This window comes from Carettochelys insculpta, chromosome 1 (genome assembly GCF_033958435.1).
Source record: "Carettochelys insculpta isolate YL-2023 chromosome 1, ASM3395843v1, whole genome shotgun sequence".
Taxonomy (NCBI): domain Eukaryota; kingdom Metazoa; phylum Chordata; order Testudines; family Carettochelyidae; genus Carettochelys; species Carettochelys insculpta.
In genome coordinates, this window is record NC_134137.1 from 19,211,712 (window position 1) to 19,237,229 (window position 25,518).

General features: G+C 47.0%; 1 long non-coding RNA gene across 1 annotated transcript in view; it reads left to right on the forward strand.

Moving 5' to 3' along the window:
• LOC142006938 (uncharacterized) overlaps nt 1-25,518 on the forward strand; it is a 60,003-nt gene that overhangs the window by 2,070 nt on the left and 32,415 nt on the right. Inside the window, exon 2 of the long non-coding RNA XR_012643856.1 lies at nt 23,008-23,065. This is a non-coding gene — a long non-coding RNA (uncharacterized LOC142006938). The remainder of the gene's footprint in view (nt 1-23,007; nt 23,066-25,518) is intronic.

Sequence of the window (25,518 nt, forward strand, 5' to 3'; positions counted from 1 at the left end):
GATAAAACACTTTAATGATTAAGAGGTGCTTCGGTACTGTGGGAAAAAGGGCCACTTCAGGACCTAGGTGGATGGGTGGGAAGGCTTGGAATGTTATTGACTGTCTCTGAATTCCACTGATTTCCAAACAGCTTTATCTGCATCATGTTTCTTAGTCATTGTGAGTCCACAGTGATATACTGCTGGCAAGTGGGGCTTTTCAGAGGAGGTTATTGACTTTTTCATTTAAGGCTTTTCATTTCATGGTTAGAACAATCGTGCTGTACCAGGAACAATTCCATGAAGGCAGAATGAGCTCTGAATATAAGGTGAGATTTCTCCTCTCTGTCCCACAAGGGGTAAATTGGGAGAAAATGCCTCTATATTCCATTATTCCAGATTTACACCAGGGCAATGGAAATCCGAATCTGGCCCATATATACAACACCCACTCCCCACCCAGCCCCAGTCAGATTATTTCTAATTAAATTACCCCATTGGAGCTGTGGGCAAGATCTATTGATCACTTTTTGTTTTCTGTGCACCAGCTGTTTGTGTTCAGTGACTGGCTCATGGTTGCTAACTTGTGACTTCACAATCCTTGGGTTACCATGGCAAGGATTATTCTGTGATTAATGAAGTCTTGTCAGCTCACAGGTTTTCAAAGCCTTTCCTTGTGCTGCCGAGAATTGCTTCAGCACCCAGCCGAAGGGGGCAACAACCAGGGGAAACTACTTCTGGCTCGCTGAAGTGTAAGCACATCTGACTTGTCTTACTTGACATAGCTTTATCAGGCTGTAAATGCTGTGCATTGACCATCAATTGCACTGATGCCCTTTAGTAAGGTAGGCGAGAACTATACACAATATAGTTAAAAGATTGTTACCAGGAAGAGGGAGGAAAAAATTGTCCTCCTTGGCCTCTGAGGATAGAACAAGAAGCAATGGGCTTAAATGGCAGCAAGGAAGGTTTAGATTGGACATTAGGAAAAACCTCCTGTCAGGTGGTTAAGTATGGGAATAAGGTGCCTAGGGAGGTTGTGGAATCTCCGTCACTGGAGATCTTTAAGAGCAGGTTAGACAGACACTTGTCAGGGATGGTCTAGGTGGTGCTTGGTCCTGCCATGAGTGCAGGAGATGGGACTTGATGGCCTCTCGTGGTCCCTCCCAGTTCTAGTAGTCTACAATTCGATGAATGATCTGTTTGTGGCCAAGCCATGATGCGCTCAGGGCTTTCCGGATAGACAAGTAGTCACGATCCCTGCCCTTTGTCTGAGCTTTTTGAGGATGTGCACAAGATACGGGAGATGGAACAGAGCAATCAGTGCCTATCAGAGGCACCTGCTGAGCAAGGAGACTGGCCCTTAGCTGATCTTAAAGGCAGGCCAAGGATTCAGCAGCTGATCTCAGTTCCTGAGGCATGCCCAGTGGCGCAAGCAGGGAGTATGTACCGCAGATCACAGTGTGCAGTGCATGATGTTCCTGGGCCTTCCCCTGTGCTGTGGCTCCAGGAGCGCAAGCCCAGGTGCGGAAAATGTGGCTTTTATGCCACTTTTGTGCCCTCCAGATTCTAGGCTGCTCTGGGGCCCAAAACAGTCCTTGGGAGAAACAATTCACAGCAGCTCCTCCTGAGCTGCGTATAGGCTGTGATGCCCCCTCCTTTCACTCCCTGCACTGTGTCTGTAATGGAGGACTCCTTCCCTCCCGCCCTGGCCTTTTGTGGTTCTTTTAGTCTTTATGTCTTACTCTGGGCACTGGAGCAAGGGACGACATCTGTCACAGAAACGTTCTCCGTGGCTGTGTGCAGACAGACTCAAAGCTGGGCTCTCTGGCAGGAGCTGACAGACCTTTCATGTAATTTGGTAAAGGCTCATGCAGAGGTCCATAAAGAAAGAATGCAATGCTCAGCCCCACCCGCCGTCCTGTGGGGAGCAGCTGACAGGCGCTCTGTCAAGGCAGGTGTAATGCGAGGACATAATTCCCTCCCAGACACACGCTTGGCTGCCAAGCCTTGCCGAAGAGGACATTTAAGGAGCTGTAGCAATCCAGCCTGTGGGATATGTAGCTCTGCCTGCTGAGTGATGAGCAGCTGAAGAAGAGCCTAGGAGCAGGTAAAGGATACAGCAATGGGTCTGTTGCTTAAGCCTTATTCAGGCACTTGCCAGTGTTGGCTTTCAATGCTAAAGTTGAGGTGATGAGTGGCCAGAGACGTGGACCCATGGGGCTAGTTTAGACCAGTGCCCCCTCAACCCTCAGAGCCACCTGCAGTGTGGCACACAGACACCCCCCAGCTCAGAGCCACCTGGAGTGAGGCACACAGACACCCCCCAGCTCAGAGCCACCTGCAGTGTGGCACACAGACACCCCCTACATCAGAGCCACCTGCAGTGTGGCACACAGACCCCCCTTGGGTCAGAGCCACCTGGAGTGTGACACGCAGACACCCCCTTAGCTCAGAGCCACCTGGAGAGAGGCACACAGACACCCCCTACCTCAGAGCCACCTGGAGTGTGGCACACAGACACCCCTTGGGTCAGAGCCACCTGGAGTGTGACACGCAGACACTCCTCAGGTTAGAGCCATCTGGAGTGCACAGTGTAGTGCTTTGGGAGTGATTTAAGGGGCCTAGGGCTCCCACTGCTGCTGCCAAATTGCTAGGCCCTCAGGCAACTGCGCCCTTTATCCCCGCATCCCTCAGTGGGCCTTGGGTTCCACTGATCGATTCTGAAGAATCAGATCTCAGTTAAGGGAGGAGTTGTGTCATGATCAGGTCAATCCTCACTCAAGCCAAACTCCCACCGACATCACTAGGAGCCTTGACTGGGGAAGGTGAGTGAGGTCTTCCAGCTGTGACCCATTTTGAACCCTGATCCAGTCTGTTTACTTTGGATTCAAAGCCCATTGAGAGTAGAGACAAGAGTCCCCTGAACTTCAGCGAGCTGTTGTTAGGGTTGCCAGCTGTCCCTGGAGGTGGCTGCCTAGAAAATTGGTGCAAGTGTTCACTAATCATTCCAGCTGTCCAGCTTTGTGGACTCAGGATTTTTGCACCTCAGAGGTGGCAACACCTGGCTTAGGCTCAAGGCCTTGAAGAAGAGAAAAGCCAAGCATGGTGTCCAGGTGAGGGGCGTGGGATGGGATTGCCCTGGTGAGTTAAGGACAAATTTTTCCTGCAGGGGAAAACCATTCAGGGTGAAACAGGGCTTGATTCTGACATGGGTACCCAGGCTAAAGTCAGTGGGGCTACACGGAGTCTAGTGCTACTCAGTGTAAAGGTAGTGAGGTCAGGCTCCTTTGTGGTAATGTTAGCTACCCACCTATTAGTCTACTGCCGGGTGAAGCAGAAAGAGGAGCTAGGCTGCAACAGACTCCTCACTGAAGACATTTTGATCCAGGGGCCAGGGCACAGGCTGGGGCATCAACAAAAGACGCCTATGATGCATTTGTGAAAAAGACCATTATAATTCTGGGGTGTATTACAGGGGTGTGTCAGGTTAGACATGGGAGAAAATTGTCCTGCTCTGCTCAGCACCGGGGAGGCCAAGCTGGAACATTGTGTCCAGTTCTGGGTGCGAGAATTCGGGAAAGATGTGCCCGACGAAGGGGCTGAGTTGCTTGTAGGCAGTTCTTGCATTTGTAAATCCCCAAACACTTAACAGGGGAGGTCAGTAGTATTCTCCCCATTTCTTTGATTGCACTGCAGCTGGGGCAAGAGACATAGCCAAGGCCACACAGGATATCAGTGGCAGAGCCTGGAATAGACTCATTGCCATAGGGAGGGAAAATCAAGAAGTCATCTAATCCAGGGGTGTGTGAAGTGGAGGGAATGCCCCCTTGGCGGGGGTATGTGAAATTTTGTAACAGGACCCAGCACAACTGGCTGCTGGGTCTCAGGATCATCCTATTTTGTTTCAGGAAGAAGGGTGCTTTTGAAAGGGCGGTTTCCTTTCAAAGGAACTCCATCCACAAGGGTGCTTTGGCTTCCAGAAATGGTTCCTCCTGAAGCCAGATCATGCAGGAATATGCAAATGAGGTGTGAGATATTTAAATCCACACCTCATTTGCAGTTCCGCTCAGCCGCCATTGCATGCCTCTTCTGAAAGGGAGGGGCCGTGTGGACGCAGCAGTTGAGAAAAGAAGCCTGAGGTTGCGGACTTGACAATGGTCTTCTGTTATAAAGAGGGTAGTTTTATAGATCGGTTGCTTTCTATACCCACTGCTGGTAGGACAAAACATAAGGGCTTAATGTGCAACAGAGGGGATTTAGCGTAGATGCTAGGGGGAAAAATATCTAATGCTAAGGGTCGTTAGCTCTGTTACAGGCTTCCCAGGGAGGCTGTGGAATCCCATTGCTAGTGGTTTTAAGAACAGGTTTGACCAACCCGGTCAGGGCTGGTCTCGGTGTACATGGTCCAGCCTCAATGTAGGGAGAGGGACTAGACGATTCCTTGATTTCCTTGCCTGCCCTACACATCAATGAGTCTATTCTAGGCTCTGCCAGTGATATCCTATGTGGCCTTGGCTATGTCTCGTGCCCCAGCTCTGATCCAATCTAAGAAATGGGGCAGATACTATTGACTACCCATATAAAGTGTTTGGAGATTTATAAATGCAAGAATTGCCTACAAGCAAGTTGGTGCAATTGTTAAAAGGTAGAGTGGGGGAGTGCAAGAGCCTCTTGATAACAAATGATAAACTGAACTGCAGCAGAAAGAGGAATATCAGAGGGGCGGCCCAGTTAGTCTGTATCTTCAAAAACAACAAGAAGTCCTGTGGCACCTGATAGACTGACAGATATTTTAGAGCATGAGCTTTCGTGGGCAACTGATGAAGCAGGTCTTTGCCCACCAAAGCTTATGTTCCAGAAAGAGGACTGATGATCTTGTGATTAAAACACTGATATGGGGCTACAATCTGTATTCAGCCCCTTGCTCAGGCACACACTTCCAGGCTGCCTTTGGGCAAGTCAGCTGAGTTCTCTGTACCTCAACTCTCTCTCTTTCTGCAATGGGGATCGTAATCGTTTAGCTCTTCCAGTCCTCATCTGCTTAGACCGTAGCTCTCTGCGGCACGATCTCTCTTGCTATGTGTTCATAGATTTTTAAGGCCACAAGGGACCACGGGATCATCTAGTCCGACCTGTGTATTGTAGCCTACGCTATTAACATTTTCTCTCCTGTACTGAGCCCAATGAGTCATGCTTGACTGAAACACGTATCTCAGAAAGGCGTCTCAATCTGAAGACATCAAGGAATGGAGAATCCACCACTTTCTTGGGTGGTTTGTTCCTTGCTGTTTAAAATGGGTGTCCTGGTTCTAATTTGAATTTGTCTGGCTTTTACTGCTACCCCTTGGTTCTTGCTTTGCCTTTCTCCACTAAATTACAGGCCCCTTTTAGCAGCTTTTGCCTGCACAGTGCCTAGCACAGGGGAGCCTGGATCTCAGTTAGGATCTTTACTTTCTGCCCTAAAATGGGTTAAATAACAGGTGAAAGAGTTCAGAAATACCAGGAGGAACTAACAGACAGGGAAACATATTGCGCAGATCAGTTAAGCCTGCCAGACTTACGCTGAAATGAGGCCTGGCTGCCTTGTGAAACGATACGTAATTTGATTAATTTTGTTGCGGTTGCAAAGACACAGTGGCTGTCAGAGGTGTCTTACAAAAGACAATTACTCTCCGTTTGAGGTTCTGCCTACTTCAGGGCCCCAAGCATGGATCAGATGGCACTACAGTGCATTGTTATGCTCTGGCTCTGCGGAAGCAGAGGAAGGGAGGGAAGGTTGGGTCCTTTGTTCTGTCCCTTTGTCTGCTATGGCATGTCAAAGCAATTGAATACAGGGCAAGTCGATTGACCTTACTGCAGGCAGTTTAAATATTGATGCTGGTTTCCTGCTGAGTCTCAGATGAATACGTATGTGTGAAACATTGATTTTTGTGCGGGTCTCCACGGGAGTGGGTGGTGTCATGTCTCTTTTGCCGATGGACATACCGTAGCAGACCTAAGGCATCCATCCATCCACCTGTATTGGGCTTCATACTGTTGCTCATCACTGGGGTATCCGAGCCCCTTCTTTATAGTTTGGTAAAAGTAATTGCCTACTGGAGAGCACACTAGACAAGGGGCTCTCAATCCTTTTCATTCTGTGCCTTCCCATCACCCGAAGTCTTGCTATTTAATACAAAGGAGGTACTTCAAGCATCGGCTTATGAATGTCTGTAGCTTGTGATTTGAAGACTTTTTAGTACACCAGGTGTCACATCCACACAAGAGCGCACTCTTCACATTTGTGTTGCAGATCCACAGTTTCATCTTCACAGATATTATTTGTAAACTCCATATGAATGCAGCAGTTGCTTTCCCTATCCTGGCATTGATATCTTTATCTGTTCCTCCATCTCTGCCCATAACACTCCCCAAGTAGATGAACTGCTCCACATCTTCCAGGTCCCAGTGAGTTGGTGTTGTTGTTGGACCGGTTGATCCTCCTTGTCTTGGTCTTTTTCTTGTTAATGCTCAGTCCAGTCATTGAGGCAGTTTTGTCTAGTGTTGCGACCTTTTCTTCCATGCTTTCATGTTGGAGTGAAAGGAGGACGACGTCGTCAGCAAAATCAATGTCCTAAGTGTCCCTCACTTAGTGGCCTCTAAAACTATAGCAAGACTGATGAGTCTCCTACAGCACTAGCTGAGGGTTGTCCAGCTTTTAGCACTTGCAGTAGAGGCTCATACACTAAGTATCAGCAATCCCAGGCTCAATACTGCCTGGTAACAGCTGGGGCTGCTGGGATTACAATGGCATCATGCCTACAAATCTTGGTCACTTTCTATCTTTCCAGAACACTGCACCCATCTATACTGACATTTCAATTATGAGACTCATTCCACTGGATTTTAGTTAGAGCCTTAGCTTCCAGTATGTGCTTGCTTCTGTTTTTATTTCCTTTGAGCTATTTCAGTGAAAAGCATCGCTGTGTAGAAATGCAAAGCACTAGTCTATACTGCAGCTAGGAAGAAATAAATGCACAAAAGCTTTACTGGTCATCATATCAGGGACATGTTAAGTAACATAAATTTTAAAACTCAAGGTACATGTGAATAATTTGTTTGGTTGTGTGGAGCCTTCAGCATTTGCTCTTAGGAGCCTAGCAATCCTGACTGTGACCACAACAGTCTTCTGCATATGAGTGACATTCACGCTCATGGCAGTAATGTGGAGTCTTTAAATATATTTGCCAGCCATGGACTTTGTACAGACCAGTATGTCTGCGTACATTGCATGATGGGAGTAGCCTTATACACTGGCATTTCTGTGAGCCCTGTCAATACCACCTCCCCTTCCAATATGTGTGGCCTTGTCTGTACATACAAGTTGCCCTTTTAATTAAAATCTGTTTAGATGGCATATGTACATTACAGTGTTTGTTTACAATCCACCCAGGCAGGGAAAGGGGTAGCAGCTATTTCGCCAGCTTTCTACTGACACTGTGAGTGTAATCAGAATGGGAATATCTGTGTCTGAAAGTGTCTATACAACCTCAGCCATCAGACGCTTGAATGTGGTTTTGGAATGGGGCAGGGCTGCTACTCCACTTTGCTTGGTCTATTTTAATTAGAACAGAGCAAAATATTTCAGCTCAAACTTTTAGCCTCCCAAACAATGCAGGTTCAGACCAACGAAAATGTTTCACAAATTCGTGTTGATTTTGGTGAATTGTTTTGGTTTGCTGAAAAAAAAATTCACAAACATCAAACCAGGTCGCTTCAACATTTCGTAATGCAGCATTTTGTTGAGAGTTTGGGGAGCTAGAGTCACACTGTAATTTATGTGCCGTTCACATCATGGTGGTGCTTAGACTGCTCTAGTGCATTAATCTATGCCAATCAAATGACCTAAGATGGCAAACATGCTGATTGACCATTCACAACTTGTTCAGTCACCAAGCATATGATCCAAAGGATGTTCTGTTTGCTGTCCTATATTATCAAAACAAAAAAGCAGTAAAGTAGCACTTTAAAGCTTAACAAAATAATTTATTAGGTGAGCTTTCGTGGGACAGACCCACTTCTTCAGACCGTAGCCATACCAGAACAGACTCAATATTTAAGGCATAGAGAACCAAAAATAGTCATCAAGGTTGGCAAATCAGAAAAAAAATTATCAAGGTGAGCAAATCAGAGAGCGGGGGATGGGGGGAGTCAAGAATTAGATTAAGCCACGTATGCAAAAGAGCCCCTATAGTGTCCCAGAAAATTTGCATCCCAGTTCAAACCACGTGTTAATGTGTCGAATCTGAATATGAAAGAGAGTTCAGCAGCCTCTCTTTCCAAAGCAGTGTGAAAATTCTTCTTCAGTAAGACGCAAACTCTTAAGTCATTAACAGAATGGCCCTGTTTGTGAATGCCCTTGCATGAAAATGCATGTACTCCTTACGATAATTGGATTGTTACCCTTCTACTTGATAGCCCAGGGTTAGGCCTGGGAGGTGGAAAACCCAGGTTCATATCATCACACTGGGCTAGGGACTTGTATAATACCCAGATGTTCTACGATACACAAGCTTGGTGCCTGTGAGAATGGCTTCAGGTTTCTGTCATGCGAAGGGGCGGGGGAGAAAGAGTTCTTCTTATGCCACTTTTGATTGGTTTCTACATTCAAGGAAGTGAGCAAGCAGCCAATCAGATGGCTCTTAGTGTTAAGATGACATGATCCCCATGTCAAGCTCTCTGGCGTGACTCGGGAGTGTGAGTACCAACCTGCTCAGAACCAGGGCCTACACCCCAAACTGGCTGTCACTCTATGCTTAGATTCCATCAACTCGCTATCACGTGTGAACTACTCTGAGTCTTCAAGTACTACACCAGCCTTGACAAGGGATCACAGATAGTCCCTTTGGGCATTCAGCTCTGTCTTGCCACCGAGGCCAGCCTGCCTTTGTGAGAGATGGTCCCTTACACCAAAGGCAACACCTGTAGCCAATCCTATAACTGAGAAAAAGAAATGAGTCGTTTACAAGATTAAAGTAGGTAAACACTCACCCACACACTAATTAGTCATAGATTCCCAAAGGGTGATAGAAAATTCCATAATAAGCAAGCAATATATACATTTGGGCTGTAGCGTGAGCCTGACTTGTACAGGTGCAGGTCAGGGTTCAAACATGCTATGAAACTTTTAATGATTGCCGTGTGTGCTCATAGACTGAGAAATGTATTTTATGGCTCAGTTGCTGTCCTCTGTATCTAATTCCTGAAATTCCATGCATCATTGCCACCATTAGGATCATGCCAATAGCATGTTAGTTGCTTTATAGTCATGTTGAAGACAGAATCCTTGCCCAGAAACCCTTACAGTAGATAAAGTGCGAACAAAGGATGGAGAGGAGAAGACAATGACAACACAGTCTGGAAAATGGCACAATTAAACATTTTCTTTGACCCACGATTTCTTGTATAATTTTCAGTTTTTTGAAGGTGGTGAATGTGTTGTTTCCAGTCATCCGAGGGGTGACACTTGTCTGTACAGAGAGCTGAGCTTGGAAGGGGCAGGACTCAACCTACCAACAGATGTGTTGCATATCCAGGATTATCCTTTGAACGTTATTGAGATTTCCTCACAAATAAGAAGTGCCTCCATGTTTGAGGTCGCTGGCTATTTCTAAGTCAGGAAACGCTGTCTGGTGTTAAGCCTGGGTATGGTTCTCCATTCATTTACAGCTTTGTGGTGGTTTGTTGCATGTCCATGATGCCCACCTGTGTTGTATGTACTGTGGGATTTCAGGCTGGGGCTACTGCAGTGAAAGTGAGCAGCACTCTATCAAGTTATCCTTTCTCATGGAAACCTAGTTAGTGTCACTCACACTTGAGAAAGTCTTAAAAAAACAGTTAGACAATCCTCCAAAAATATGGATCCAAGGCCAAACATTTCTGAGTCCTTTGGGGATTTGAGATCTCACTCCTATACCTAAACCCATCCCAAAAATAGTTATGAAGGTTGACAAATCAGAAGAATTGTTATCAAGGTTGGCAAATCAGAAGAATTGTTATCAAGGTTGGCAAATCAGAAGAGCAGAGATATGCAGCGGTGTATTTTTGGAACTCTGTGCTTTATATATTGGGTCTGTTCCGGTAAGGCTATGATCTGCAGAAGTGAGTCTGTCCCACGAAACCTCATCACCTAACAGATTATTTTGTTAGTCTTTAAAGTGCTACATGACTTGTTTTTTGGTTTGATAGAATACACAGCTGCTTCTCTGTAACTAATATGTGTCTGTGCAGCATATATTACAGTGGGGACCCAATCTCCACTGGGGCCTACTGGTGTTACTCTAGTGCAAGTAACAAATAGTAATAATACTGTCCTACTTTACAAGGTTGTAGTAACACTGAATTCAGTGTGTCTGCAAGCATCTCCAAAACTTCCTTCAGGCTGCTTTCTTCATGCACAAAATAATCTCTCTTCCCAGTCTCCTAAACCAGTGTTTCTTAAACTTTTTGAGACCACAGAGCACCAAACAGTGATATCTTTAATGTGGAACACCTATGAAAATTTTCTTGCAGAAAAAAAATAAAGAAAAAAACAACCCTAAACAAAAACATACATAGCAATATCAAAAATAATAAATGAATTAATCTAATTGAGTGTCATAGCAATGAAATAGTGACACTGTGTCTGATTTCAATAACAGAAAGTATATTCCATCAGTGTATTTTTCCTAATGCTCACAGCATACCTGCGAGTTGTGCATGGCACACCATGCATCTAATGAAGTGGGTCTTTGCCCATGAAAGTTTATGCTCCAAAATATCTGTTAGTCTATAAGGTGCCACAGGACTTCTTGTTGTTCTCAAAGATACAGACTAACTCAGAAACCTCTCTGAAAGATGGAGCACCAGTATTCTACAGAACATCGTGTAAGAAACACTGTCCTAAACACTGTCCCTCTCCCAACATCCACACACATTTATATTTGATGCTTTTACAGTGTGAATGGACACAAGCTGCCCATGGAATGAAGGGGTATTTACAAGAATCATAATGTAGGTAGTCCGTCGTGTCTGACGATGACATCTTGAGCTTTCACAGGCTCATCGGTTGTGGACTCGCATGTGGATGAGGAGTCCAAGCTTTGAACGGCATGGGTGTTCACAGTGGGGACAAGGGAATTGTCCTGGCTCTGTTGGTGCGGCTGCCGCTGTTGCTTTTTTCCTCTCACGAGCATCAATAAGGCGTACGCATTGCGGCTCTTCAAAGTTGTCATACGCGTGTCGTACGAGAGCACACCAGCCTGTTCAGTCTTTTGCATGCTGCTCTAGCTGATCTGGTTTTAAACCAGCATGAGCAATGTTGGCCTTCACGCAGTCTTTATACCACTTGCGAGGCCTACCTTGATTCCTTTTGCCCTGGGAGAGTTCACCATAGTGGAGTTGCTTAGGGATTCTTGACTCCTCCATTCATATGACGTGCCCTGTCCAGTGAAGCTGGGCTTTCAGAATCATGGCTTCAATGCTTGTGGGTCCTGCTTTGTCCAGGACTTCTGGGTTCGTAACTCTGTCCTGCCATCGAACGTGCAGTATTGACCTCAGGCTGCATGTGTGGAAGCGCTCCAGCAGTTTTATATGTTTTCTGTACAAGGTCCAGGTTTCACAGCCATACAGGAGACTGGTCAGGACTACAGCCTTGTACACTTTCAGTGTCACTGTAGTAACTGTGCACTTCAGTTGTCTTTAGTGTGTTTATCCTCACAACCCATATTATGGTGCGATTAGCCCCATTTTGAACTGGGTCAGAGACAGGCTAAATAGCTTGCCCAAGGTCACATGGGAAGTCTGAAACACAAAAAGAATTGAACCTACATCTTGCAAATCTGGCTCCTTATACACACAGTGGAACCTCAGAGTCATGGACACCCGGGTTACAAACTAAACAGTCAATCACACACTTCATTGGAACCATAAGTACACAATCAGCCAGTAGCTGGGAGGCAGGAGGGAAATACAATACTGTGTTAAATGTAAGGTACTTAGAAAAAGAAAAGCAGCATTTTGTTCTTTTGTGTAGTAAAGTTTCAACGCTGTATGGCTGTGTCTACCCTACAAAAATAACTTTGAAGTAACAGACTGTACACACACCCTACTTAGACGTTAAACTTCGAAGTAGGGAACTACTCCATTCCTGGGAATGGAGTAAGGACTTCGAAGTTAGGCTCCCTACTTCGAAGTAAGGGAAAATCTGTGTAGACTCTCTGCTGTCTACTTCGAGGTAACGCCTGACTTCGAAGTTAACTTCAAAGTTAGTTCCTAATGTAGACACACCCTATTATATCAATGTTCAGCAGTAAACTTTTGAAAGAACAGATGTAATGTTTTGTTCAGCATTATGAAATTTCGGAATTACAAACGCCCATTCCTGAGGTGTTCATAACTCTGCTGTTCCACTGTAGTTTCTCAGGCAAACTGTAAAAGACATTGAAACAGTCTAACCACTGTCCAGCTTTTCCTTCCAAGGGTCCAGGGTAAATGTGCAGAGAGCATCAGTAAGCGTCTGTCTGGGTTAGACTGCTCTGGTGCATTAATCTGGGCCAATCAAATGACCTAAAATGGCAAACATGCTGATTGACCATTCACAGCTTGTTCAGTCACCAAGCATATCATCCAAAGAATGCTCTGTTCATTGTCCTATATTAGGTTTGGTTACGCTGTTGGTGAATGCCCTTGCATGAAAATGCACGTCCTCCTTATGCTAATTGGATTGTTACAATTCATTTCTAGATAAGAAATTAGTTGAAACTTGAAGCCTCGGGCAGAGGAATAGAATTTGTTCTTAGAATTAAAAACTGGCATACCTCCTAGCCAGTGGTTAATTAACATGTGCTCCTGAGAATTAGCTTAGTGGAGCGATTTCAGAAGCAATGTGGCCTCTCATGTGATTGTTCTGCATCTGCCTCTTATAAACTGATTTCAGAGAATACCGGCTGAGAGAGATTACAGTAGAAATGCCGTGCTTTTCCAACCCAGGGTGAGAGCTTTGTCTGTTTTTTTATGTTTTTGTATTTGTGTGACAGCCTTGTTTGCTTTTAATCTGTTTTTGGCTGTATTTACACTAGCATACTTCTTCAAAGGGGACCTGAAAATGACACAGACTGGGGAATATCAATGATGCAGCACTTTATTAGCATAATGGCGGCCACATGAATTTAGAAGCTGCTGACTTCGAAGCGCTGCCAGGCAGTCTAGACACAGGCACTTCAAAAAATGTGCCCAGCTTCAAAATTCCCTTACTCCCAATTCATTCAAGTTGGGCGTGTATTTCGAAGCACCTGCGTCTAGGCTGTCTGTCAGCATCTTGAAATTAGCAGCTTCAAAATTCACGTGGACGCATATGTATATGCATATGCATGACAGCGCCTCATAGATAGTCACCATCCATGCCCACTTTGAAGAACCAGGCTAGTGTAGACACAGCCTTTGTGTTTTAAGAACCAGTAATGTGGCATGCCTACCTGTCACTCATGAGTCTGACGAGTCATTGGGACAGCCTTTCTCTCTCCCCACCACCATATGCAATAGAAGTAGAGGTACTGAGGAGGGGCTGCTGCAACCCCTGGCTTGAAGCGATTTGGAATGGAAGAATCCCAAGCATTGTTATAGGGTGGGAACTGACAGGTTAAGTAGAAAAAGCAGAAAAAGACCTGGGGATTATAGTGGATGAGAGGCTGGATATGAGTCAACAGTGTGCCCTTGTAGCCAAGAAAGCTAATGTCATATTGGGGTGCATTAGGAGGAGCATTTCCAGCAGATCTAGAGAAGATATTTTTCCCCTTTATTCGGCACTGGTGAGGCCACATCTGGAGTATTATGTCAGTGGTGGGCCCACCATCTATGGAAAGGGTGTGGATGCATTGGAGACAGTCCAGCAGAGGGCAATCAAAATGATTGGGGATCCGGAGCACATGACCTATGAGGAGAGGCTGAGGGATCTGGGCTTACTTAGTTTGCAGAAGAGAAGAGTGAGGGGCGATTTGATAGCAGCCTTCAACTTCCTGAAGGCAGGCTCTAAAAAGGATGGAGTGTGGCTGTTCTCAGTAGTGACAGAAGGCAGAACAATGGTCAATGGTCCCACATTACAGTGGGGGAGGTCTAGGTTGGATAATAGGAAAATTATTTCACTAGGAGGGTGGTGAAGCACTGGAATGGGTTAGCTAGAGAGGTGGTGGAATCTCCATCACTACAGGTCTTCAAGTCCCAGTTGACAAAATCCTAGCTGGCATGATTTAGTCAGGGTTGGTCCCAGTTTGGGCAGGGGGCTGGACTTGATGACCTGCTGAGGTCCCTTACAACCCTAGGATTCTGAGATTCTATGATTTCTATCAAAGAATTTATAGTTTGGTTCAAAAGCAATTGACACCCCCACTGTACTAATTGTTATAGCACCCCTGCTCCCGCTCTTCCCTTCCCTGTGAGCAACATGTGTGCTAAGAGCATGCGTCAGGGAAGGTTATGAATCGATGGCACATGTACATGACAACAAGGTGCCAGGAGGCAAACGAATTGAGAGTATATATCAAAGGATGGATGGCTCTTTGGACCCCACAGCTTAAACTAGGCCTCTAGACATTTGAGAGGATTTGGTACTGGTGACAGATGCCAAGTGCCAGCCTTGCAGAGTGAAGCTCAGAGAAGAGGTTCAGCCTGGGCAGTGACAGTGAGAGTTTCTCAGTCTCTGTCTTGACGTAGGCACAGCAAGACAATAGCGCTCTGAGCATCTAATGTGATCTTCCACATAGCCCAAGACATTGAATTTCTGCTGTAGGAATGATTGGGGTGGATCTTCTCGAAAAAATATACAGGGCTTGTCTACACTACCTCCCTCCTTCACAGGAAGGATGGTAATTAGGGTGTTGGGAGTTTACTAATGCAGTGCTGCCATGCATAGGCAGCACTTCATTAAGCAAATTCCCCCCCGTGGCCACTCCAAAGTTTTAAACTTCGAAGTACCAGCACGGGTCTAGCCACGGCTCACCCGCCGGTATTTCAAAGTGCCGGGGCAGCTTCGAAGTCCCCTTACTCCTCAGAATTTTGAGGAGTAAAAGAACTTCGAAGTTGGCCCGGTAATTCAAAGTTTAAAGCTTTGAAGTTGCCGCGGGGGGGAATTTGGTTAATGAAGTGCTGCCTATGAACGGCAGCACTTCATTAGCAAGCTCCCAACACCCTAATTACCATCCTTCCTTTGAAGGAAGGTGGTAGCGTAGACACAGCCACAATCTCATTTCAAAATTGTCAGTGTTTGGAGAATCCACAACATACAACTGCTGGTGAATTGTCCCAAAGGTAAGTACTCTCACTGTAAAAATAAATAAATAAATGACTCTGTAGTCCTAGGCTGAATTTGCTTCAACTTGAAGCCTCTGGATTGTGCTATATCTTTCCCTGACAGCTTGAGGAGCCCATTATTTAATGTTTGCTCCCTGTGTAGATACTTATAGACTGTAATTGTCACCTCTTAACCTTCTCTTTGTTAAGCTAAACAAAACAAACTCGTGCCTACCATTATAAGGCATGTTTTCTAATCCATTAGTCACTTTCATAGCTTTTCTATGGCCCCCTCTAATTTATCAGCATCTGCCTTGTATTGTGAACATGGATTTGGGCACAGTATTCCAGCAGCGGTTTGACAAATGACAAGTACAGAAGTAAAATAACCTCCCTGCTCCTATTCAAGATGCCTCTGTTTATGTATCCCAGATCTTTTGTCCGGTGTCAATGGCTTAGATTAATGTTAATCCTAGTGTAGATAAGACCTAACTCATGAGCTGGTGAACCTCTCATTTTAGTTGTGTTAGGTTGCTGTAGATGCAGAGTGGTTGTTTTATGAACCATGAGAGAATTATATTAGACCACCAACTTACAATTCTATCTGTCTTAAGCCGCGTCTACACTAGCCGGCTATTTCGAAGTAGCCGTGCCAACTTCGAAATAGCGCCCGCCGCGTCTACACACGTCAAGCGCTATGTCGAAGTTGAAATCGACGTAAGGTGGCGAGACTTCAAAGTCGCAGTCCTCATCAGGAGATGGGAATAGCGCCCTACTTCGACGTTGAACGTCAAAGTAGGGCACATGTAGACGATCTGCGAAATAGCGAGATCCTCCATGGCGGCCATCAGCTGAGGGGTTGAGAGACGCTCTCTCCAGCCCCTGAGCTCTATGGTCGCTGCGTGCAGCAACTCCTTAAATCTCCCTGCCCCCTTATTTCCTGTGCAGGAAGCTGAGAGCTCATGCAGGCAGCAGCACAGCCACGTGCCCAGCCTGCATGTCCCTCAGCAGCCCCAACCCCCCACCCTGCACCCATGGCATCAGCCAGCCCCCCAAGCGCCCACAGGGCACCCCCCACAAGGGGACCCAGGGCTCCCAGCCTGCCAGCCAGCAGGGGAAGAGGCAGCGGGGCCCCTCCTGGATGGAGGCCAAGATCTGGGACCTGCTGGGGCTCTGGAGCAAGGAGGAGGTGCTCCAGGTAATGGGGAGCAAGAGGCGGAACGCGGATGCATTCGCTCGGCTGGCCAAGGGCCTGGCTGCCCGGGGTCACCCTGCCCGCACTCCTGACCACGTCAGGAGTAAGGTAAAGGAGCTGCGGCAGGGTTACGCGCGGGCCCGGGACATGGCCAGCCGATCTGGGGCCGCACCCGCTGCTTGCCCCTTTTACAGGGAGCTCAGGGCCATCCTGGGCCCCCAGTACACCTCCTCCTCCCCAGCCACCCTTGACACATCGGCCAACAAGCCCCAGCAGGCTCCGGAGACGGAGTCCACCCCGGAGGCCAGCTCTGCACCCCAGGAGCCCCCCCAGGAGCCCACCCCTGGACACCGGAGGAGGAGGAGGGGGCCTCCAGCGACAGGGGGCTCCAGATCGACCTCCCCTCCCGCAGCTCCAGCTGGGCGTCCGCCCAATGGGTGTCCCCCGACCGTGGGAGCGGACCGTCAGGTATGTACCCCCCCGGTGCACACCCCCGGGGTTAAGGGGCAGGGACAAGAGACATGACCAGGGCCCTCCACACACCCAGATGACCATGGCCCCAAGGACAGCAGTGGCATGTCCCTCAGAAGAGTCCATCAGCCCCTGCCCCCCAGCAGGACAGCACCATCCCTGGGGATGGTGGGAGCGGAACCTAGGGTCTCCCAGGAGGGGGTTGGACACTCATCATCATCAGCGGCAGCATCTCCGGGGGACGGGGATGGGGAACCAGCAGCAGAGGGGTGGGGGGACAAGGGCCACGGGTCAGGGCCCAGACTAACGCTGTCTCCACTCTTCTTCTCCCCTCTGTTCCGCAGCTGCACCATTGGAGGGCCCTGAGAGCACCGGCGAGGTGTCCGTGGTCCCGGACAGCCCACCGGGGCCATCCCACCAGGCCAGCCCCTCGGCGGAGCATGGACCAGCCCTAGGATGAGCCCAACAGCGGCGGAGCCATCTGTGGGCATCCACGGACCCCCAGCTGCTCACCACCCTCCGGCGTCAGCTGGAGGTGTCCAAGGGGCGCCTGCAGGTGGAGGAGCGGCGGCTCCATCTCCAGGAGCAAGCGCTGGCCTGGTGCCAGGAGGCTTGGGGGGCCTTCATGCGCACCTTCGATGCCATCGCATGGCATTTGGCCCCCCCGCCGCTCCACCCGCTGCTCCACCCGCCACTCCGCCTGCCATTCCTCCACCATCCGCCGTCCTGGGGCCTGCCACCGAGGGGGACCATGGGCCTCCGGACTCTGCCCGGCCCTATCTGCCGGTTCTCCCGGCCCCCACCCAGCCTCGACCAGGCCTCCAGCCGAGACGTGGGTCACGCCCCCCAACACCAGGCGCAGGACAATAGGGGTACATGGCCGAGGACGTTGCCCCCCAAGACCCCCTCCTTTGGACATATTCCCCCCATCTTTGTAAATAGTTTTTGTTCTACCCCTGTTTTGTACCTGTCCCCCCATGTACATAGTTCCCCCCTTCTTCTTCTGTTAATAATTAATACAAGATTGCACGGTTTTGTTTAAAAAAAAATCCATTTATTGCACAGAAGTGGGGGGGGTGCGTGCTCTCGGGTTCTCTGTGGTGTGGGTGTGGGGGCAGGGAGTGTTGTGGAGGATGGGGGGTGCAGTGGGTGGCTCACCCGCAGCTGGCCCTGCCAGCGTTCACCCCGCAGCCGGATCAAAATGGGCCCGCAGGGCCTCCCGGACCAGGATCCCCTCAGGGTCGACCAGGCGACTGGAGGCAGTGGGTAGCTGCACGTCGGCCCTGCCAGCCTCCACAGCCCAGCCCTGGAAGAAGGCCTCTCCCTTGCTCTCCACCAGGTTGTGGAGTGTGCTGCATGCGCCCACAACCTGGGGGATGTTGGTGAGGCCTGCATCCAGGCGGGTGAGGAGACACCTCCAGCGCCCTTTGAGGTGGCTGAAAGTGCACTTGACCACCTGGCGCACATAGTTCAAGTGCGTGTTGAACCGCTTCTGGCTGGCTGTGACATGGCCTGTGTAAGGGTGCATGAGCCAGGGCCGGAGGGGGTACGCTGCATCTGCGACAAGGCAGAGGGGCATGGTAGTGTCCCCCACAGGGATCTCCCGCTGGGGGATGTAGGTCCCTGCCTCCAGCCGGCGGCACAGGCCCGAATTTCTGAACACCCGGGCGTCGTGGGTGCTGCCAGGCCAGCCAACATAAATGTCCAAGAGGCAGCCCCGGCTGTCCACCAAGGCCTGGAGGACCACCAAATGGTAGCCCTTCCTATTGAGGAAGCGTCCTCCGCTGTGCTCCGGGGCACGGATGGGGATATGGGTCCCATCCAGAGCTCCAAAGCAATTTGGGAAGCCCAGGCTGGCAAACCCCACGATGGCAGCATCCGGGTCCCCAAGCCGCATGAGCCTGTGGAGGAGCAGGGCATTGATTGCGCGGACGACCTGCAGGGGAGGGACATGAGAGAGCACCAATGAGGGGTATGCAGGGTGTGTCTGGCCCTCGCCCCCAGGGTTCCCCCCCCCGGGTCCTCTTACCTCCATGAGGACAGCCCCAATGGTGGCCTTGCCCATGCTGAACTGCTGCCCTACGGATCGGTAGCTGTCTGGAGCGGCCAGCTTCCAGACAGCGATGCCGACCCGTTTCTCTACAGTGAGGGCACGACGCATGGAGGTATCCTGGTGCCGTAAGGCAGGGGTGAGCCACTGGCAGAGCTCCAGGAATGTCTGCCGGCTCATCTGGAAGTTCCAGAGCCAGCAGTCCTTGTCCCACTAGCCGAGCACCAGCTTCTCCCACCAGTCTGTGCTCGTGGGGTATCTCCACAGCCGGAGGCGTGTGCAGCGGGGGTGGCTGGGAGGGCAGCAAGGTCTGGGGCTGCTTCCTCATCCCCCAAGGACAGCTCATCTTCCTCAAATAAAAGATGCTGAGCTGCTTCCTCCATGGCACTGAGCAGGGCGGCCACTGCTCCAGGGGTGCGTATGTGAGCCTGCTGCTGCTGCTGCTGGGGGTCCATGCTGCTTACACAGGCTGTGCGTGCCTATAGCTCTGCAGACCGCGTGCTGTGCAGGCTGTGTGTGTCTGGGAGGGGCCCTTTAGGGGAGCGGCTTGCTGTTTCCCCCAGAAGTGATAGTCCGCCCTGTGACCCTGTCTGCAGCTGTTCCTGGCACCCTTATTTCGATTTGGGCTGCTTTGGTGTGTAGACGCTCCCCTGCAGCGCCTACTTCGATGTAGTGCTGTCCAACGTTGACGTTGAACATCGACGGCACCAGCCCTGGAGGATGTGTAGACGCTGTTCGTCGAAATAGCTTATTTTGATTTCACTACATCGAAATAAGCTATTTCAATGTAGCATCCCAGTGTAGACGTAGCTTTACTATTTTAAGGCTGAATTCTGAACCATTAGTTTCTATATCCTTCAAGAGCTCCTTGGTTAAAGCTAGTTGGAAAATAACATGAGAAAAAAAACATTATTGCCTAAGACTTTGTCTGAAAATGTCTTTTTACTGAAAACTCAAACAATGAAAAACTTCAGCTGAAAACTGAAAATTGAAACAAAATCAATATTGTTGGTTGAAACAAGTTTTGTTGATGAAAATTGAAAAAAACATCAGGAAAATTGAAACAAAATGGTTTTGGATTAAATTTCCCCGAATAAAAATAGTTTGGCTTGACAAACCAAATTGAAATGTATTGTGTCAATTTCAGATTAAATTGTGTCTGCCTGCTCTTCTGAACTTCCTCATGGGAGTTGTAGATGACATGCCATGTGCCCCCATTCTCACTGGTGGCTCAGGTTCCCTGGTCAGACTACAGGTCCCATGATGCATCATGGTCTCCCGTCTTGTGGACCTATCTCAGTGCATCATGTGAGTTATGCAGCTGTAGTGCATCACTGGAAATGTAGTCTAACCAGTGAGCCTGGTTCATACAGGAGAATGGGAGCATGTGAAATCCAAACTGTCACATCTTTTGAGTACTGTGATAATCTCAATGTGCCCAGCCATTTAACGGTATCATCAGCAGACTGGTGGACAGCCAGTAGCCCACCACTGAAATAAGTTAGTGGGCACTCAACAATGATATGCAACATAGTCTGAAGTTGACCACATCTGCATCACAACTCACTAGAGAGGGGAAAAAAAAACCACTTGCAAGGCTTGGCTGTACAATTTCCTTACTCTGTTTGAAACTGATTCAGAGATGATCACAAATGCCTTGGAAAATAAAGCCTGATAGACACGACTGAGTCAGCAATGAGAGAGTGATTAATGGCTATCACTGTTGACCACTGGTTTCACCAAGTACACCCCCCCGTCATGTCCTAAATTACTTAGAAGAGGGATGAGTTTATGGGTGGTCAAAGAGGTCTGTGTATTACTACAAGTTGCTCTAGCAGCATGACAGAGACCTTCCATGGTGAATGTGGTCCAGTGCTATGTTACTAAGTATTAGTAGCCGTGTCAATAGAATTGCATGTAAACTCCCGGCATAGTTTTGTTAAGTTCTACATCGATCACCTTTGTGTGACATTAATGACACCAGACAGGAGCATGGTGCTCTGCTGTGGAATAGCTGAGGGCAAAGGTGGATGATATTGGCATTCGAAAGGAGTTGTTATAGAAAGATTCTGAGAATAGGATGGATGCAGAAGGTCACCAGTGAGGAATTATATAGGAAGATACAGCCGAAAGAGTACCTGCTGCAGAAGGTTATAAAACGGAAGCTACAACTATTTGGACATATTTGCAGAATGAATGACCAACAAAAAATCAAGACCCTGGTATTTGGCATAACGGACGGTTGGAATAGGAGAGGCAGACCCCACAGTGAGTGGATAGATGATGTAGTGGATTGGTGCAGAGCTAGTCTACAGAAACTAAGCCACTCTGGACTGGATAGGGAAAGATAGAAGGAAATAGTGAGAGAGGCGTCAGACACCAATGGGTGCTGCGCCCACAGTTATTGATGATGATGATGAAAGGTGGATGATCAAGACATCTGGGTGCTTGCACTCCATGTTGAACTGGACAATTTTCTAACAGGTTGTTTTGAATTCTGACATTGGTTGCCATCTTCCTCAAGTGGATGTGGTATGTTAATGACCTATCCAAGTCATACCAAGGTAAATGGGGTTTGGGTCATGCAGCAGGCATTATCCATGAAAAAAAACTTTTATCTTGTGTCTTGCTCTTGCATTATGCCGGTGCAATACACTAGAAATGGTCTAAAAAATATCTGTTGCAGGTGGGTCCCATCGACTACAATAGCAAGCTATGGGATTCATATCTTCATTCAAGATCTTGTCAGGTTCTGAGAAGGACTGAGCATGGTTGCTGTAGCAGATGTTATCATCGTTGATTGACCTGTGAGTGTAGCTGGCAAGTCACTGATGTACATGTTGAACATTCACAAAACATCGTCAGCCTCAGTCACCTTTATCAAAAACTGTTTTCAATAAAATCTAAAGATGGATTCTGTCTTCTGGAATCTGGCTGCCACCTATGACACAGTGTGGCACTGAAGTCTTTTGTTTAAGTTCTCTCAAGTTGCCCCGCATTGGGTGGTCCAAGCAGTAGAGCTCTTTCCCCAGAACAGGTGGTTTAGAATGCACATGGACAACTACTGTAACTCTTGGAAGTGTCTGGTCATCAGTCTTCCTTAAGGCACTGTGATGTCTTAGGAGGAAGTGGTTTAATGTCAAGCTGAACCAGAATAAAATATGTTGATTCAGGCAGGTCAAAACATTTCATCTTATTCAAAAATATCATAATGAAATATTTTAACATTTCTGAATTGAAAGTCTTGGGCTTTGGCTGCTTGTTTTTGCAAAAAAATGTTAACATCTTTTAAGAAAAGGAGACAGTTTTTGCCAGCCCCAGCCTCCAAGCAAGGTAAGCAGGGCAGTTGTGTTGGGGCCCATGCCTTCAGGGACCCATACTCCACTTGACTGTGGTGTCCACCACCAGGCTAGCCCCCACTGTCAGCATGGTGCCTTGGACCCCACAAACTCCTTGGCTGGGCTTGATTTTTGCAAAGTTTTTTTTAAAAAAAAAGTGCAAATTTGCATTGAAAAATTATTTCTATGGAAAACTTTCAAGTAGCCCTGACCTGGACTCAGTGGATGTGGGTTTTTTGGGGATGAGATTGTCTTCCTTCTAGTGGGATGGATATCAGCTTGCACTATCGTGTCCCATGCAAATAAATAATCATTCATAACTAGGTCTTTATTCAGTTATTCTTTGGCTAATTTTCTAAGATTCAGTTTACAAACATTCTGCAAAAATAAAACAAAACAAAACAAGAAAAACCTAGCTGGCCTCCTAAGGTGATAAGAACAGATTCCCATTCCACTAAGTGTCTGTATTAATATGGGTTTATTAGAGATTATCTCTGAATGTCTGGAACTAACAGCATAAAGCCATTAATTTTACAGTCACATCTATTGTTTGCAGGTGCTCCCAGGGCTCACCTTTGAAGAGTTCTCTCTCTTAAGCCATCACACCATTCCTGAGACCAGGGCTATCAGTGAGGGAATATCTCAATGTTTGATTTCTTTTGTTTCAGGTCTACTAGTGGTGATTGCTGATGTGTTTACGTAGGAATCATGGTCATTCTGCGCCAGGTAAGATAGTTGTTCCCTGTATTTTAGAGCTGCTAATTTTAAAATGTCACTCAGCTAATAAAAAGCCTGTTTTGGGGTCAGGTTATTTTTAGCCTATTCTATTTCTTTATAAGAGACAGTCAAAAGATACACATCTTGTGCTTATTAGCCTGAGTCCTTGATTGGCTTAGCAGAAGTCATTGCAGTTTGTAGCCCAGATTAACTAGAAAGGGTTTTACCTCAAGTAATGCACTACTTGTATTTTCTTGTCCTGAGCCAAACAAGAATGCATGATGAGAGCTGCTTGTAGATGTTTGATACAGAATTTTTAAAAACAGGCTTTCTTCAAGGGATAGCCCAGTCTACATTTGGTCTCGATTTTCACTTGCATTCTGCCTCTACTTTGATGGGGTTCCAGTGACATAAATTGAAGCCTTGCCGTAGTGATTCGGGCCTGTTGTCATGTACAAAGAAAGGGCATCTTAATGGAAATAAAAAACACAATTATTGATAGTTAAAAATAGGAAAAAATAGGAAAAATAGGAAAAAATAACCCAAATTACACGTACTACATGATGGGGTCAAATTTAGCTACGACAGATCAGGAAAGGGATCTTGGAGTTATAGTGGATAGTTCTCTGAAGACATCCACGCAGTGTGCAGCGGCAGTTAGTAAGGCAAATAGGATGTTAGGAATTATTAAAAAAGGGATCGATAATAAGACAAAAGATATCATACTTCCCCTATATAAAACTATGGTACGCCCACATCTTGAGTACTGCGTGCAGATGTGGTCTCCTCACCTCAAAAAAGATATATTGGCATTAGAAAAGGTTCAGAAAAGGGCAACTAGGATGATTAGGGTCTTGGAATGGGTCCCATATGGGGAGAGGCTAGAGAGACTGGGACTTTTCAGTTTGGAAAAGAGGCGATTGAGGGGCGATATGATAGAGGTATATAAAATCATGAATGGTGTGGAGAAAGTGAATATGGAAAAATTATTTACCTTTTCCCATAATACAAGAACTAGGGGACACCAAATGAAATTGATGGGTAGTAGGTTCAAAACTAATAAAAGGAAATTTTTCTTCACACAGCGCACAGTCAACCTGTGGAACTCCTTGCCCGAGGAGGCTGTGAAGGCCAGGACTCTATTAGGGTTTAAAAAAGAGCTTGATAAATTTTTGCAGGTTAGGTCCATAAATGGCTATTAGCCAGGGATAAAGTATGGTGCCCTAGCCTTCAGAACAAGGGCAGGAGATGGATGGCAGGAGATAAATCACTTGATCATTGTCTTCTGTTCTCCTTCTCTGGGGCACCTGGCATTGGCCACCGTCGGCAGATGGGATGCTGGGCTGGATGGACCTTTGGTCTGACCCAGTATGGCCATTCTTATGTTCTTATGATAGTTAATGATAGAGTGCAGGGGGGCAAACCTTGAGGCCCTATAACCAGCAAGTCAGTATCAGATCTGTGAAATTCAATCAGGACAAATGCTAAGTGCTCTACTTCAGAAGGAACTATCAGTTGCGTGCATACAGAATGGGAAACTACTGCCTAGGAAGTAGTATTGCAGAAAGGTATCTGGGGTTATAGTGGATTACAAGCTAAATATGAGCCAGTAGTATAGCACTGTTGCAAAAAAGCAAACACCATCAAGGGATATTAACAGGAGTATTGTAATCAAGACATGGGAGGTAATTCTTCTGCTCTATTCCATGATGATAAGGCCTCAACTGGAGTATTGTGTTCAACTGTGGGTGCCATATTTCATGAAGAATTTGGACAAATTGGAAAAAGTCAGAGGAGAGCAATGAAAGTGATTGAAGGTTTAAAAACATGACCTAAGAGTGAAAATTGAAAAAAACTGGGTTTTGTCTGGAGAAGAGAAGACTGAGAGGGGACATAACAGTTTTCAAAAATATAAATTGTTGTTATACGGAAGAAGGAGAAAATTTGTTCTTGTTAACCTCTGCTAGCAATGAGCTTAAATTTCAATGAGGGAAATTTAGGTTTGACATTAAGATAATCTCGCTGTCAGGGTATTTAAGCATTGGAATAAATTGCCAAAGGTGATTGTGGAATTTCCAGCATTGGAAATTATTAACAGCAGGTTTGACAAACACCTCTCAGAGATGGCCTAAGTCAGTGTTTCTTAAACTATATTCAGTGAAACACTGGTGTTCTGTGAACAACTTGTAGGTGGGCCGCAAACAGCTGGCACTTTTTTGACAATGTACACTGATGGTGTATATTTTCTGTTATTAAAACCAGATACAATATTACTTCTTCATTGCCATTGTACCTGGTTAAATTGCTTCCTTTCGTTTTTGCTGTATATGGGTTTTTTGCAATAATTTTTAAAGAAAATGTTCATAGGTGTTCTGCACAAAAATGTTATTGTTTAGTGTTACATGGTCTCAAAAAGTTTAAGAAACATTGGTCTAAATAATATGTAGTCTGCTTGCAAGTCT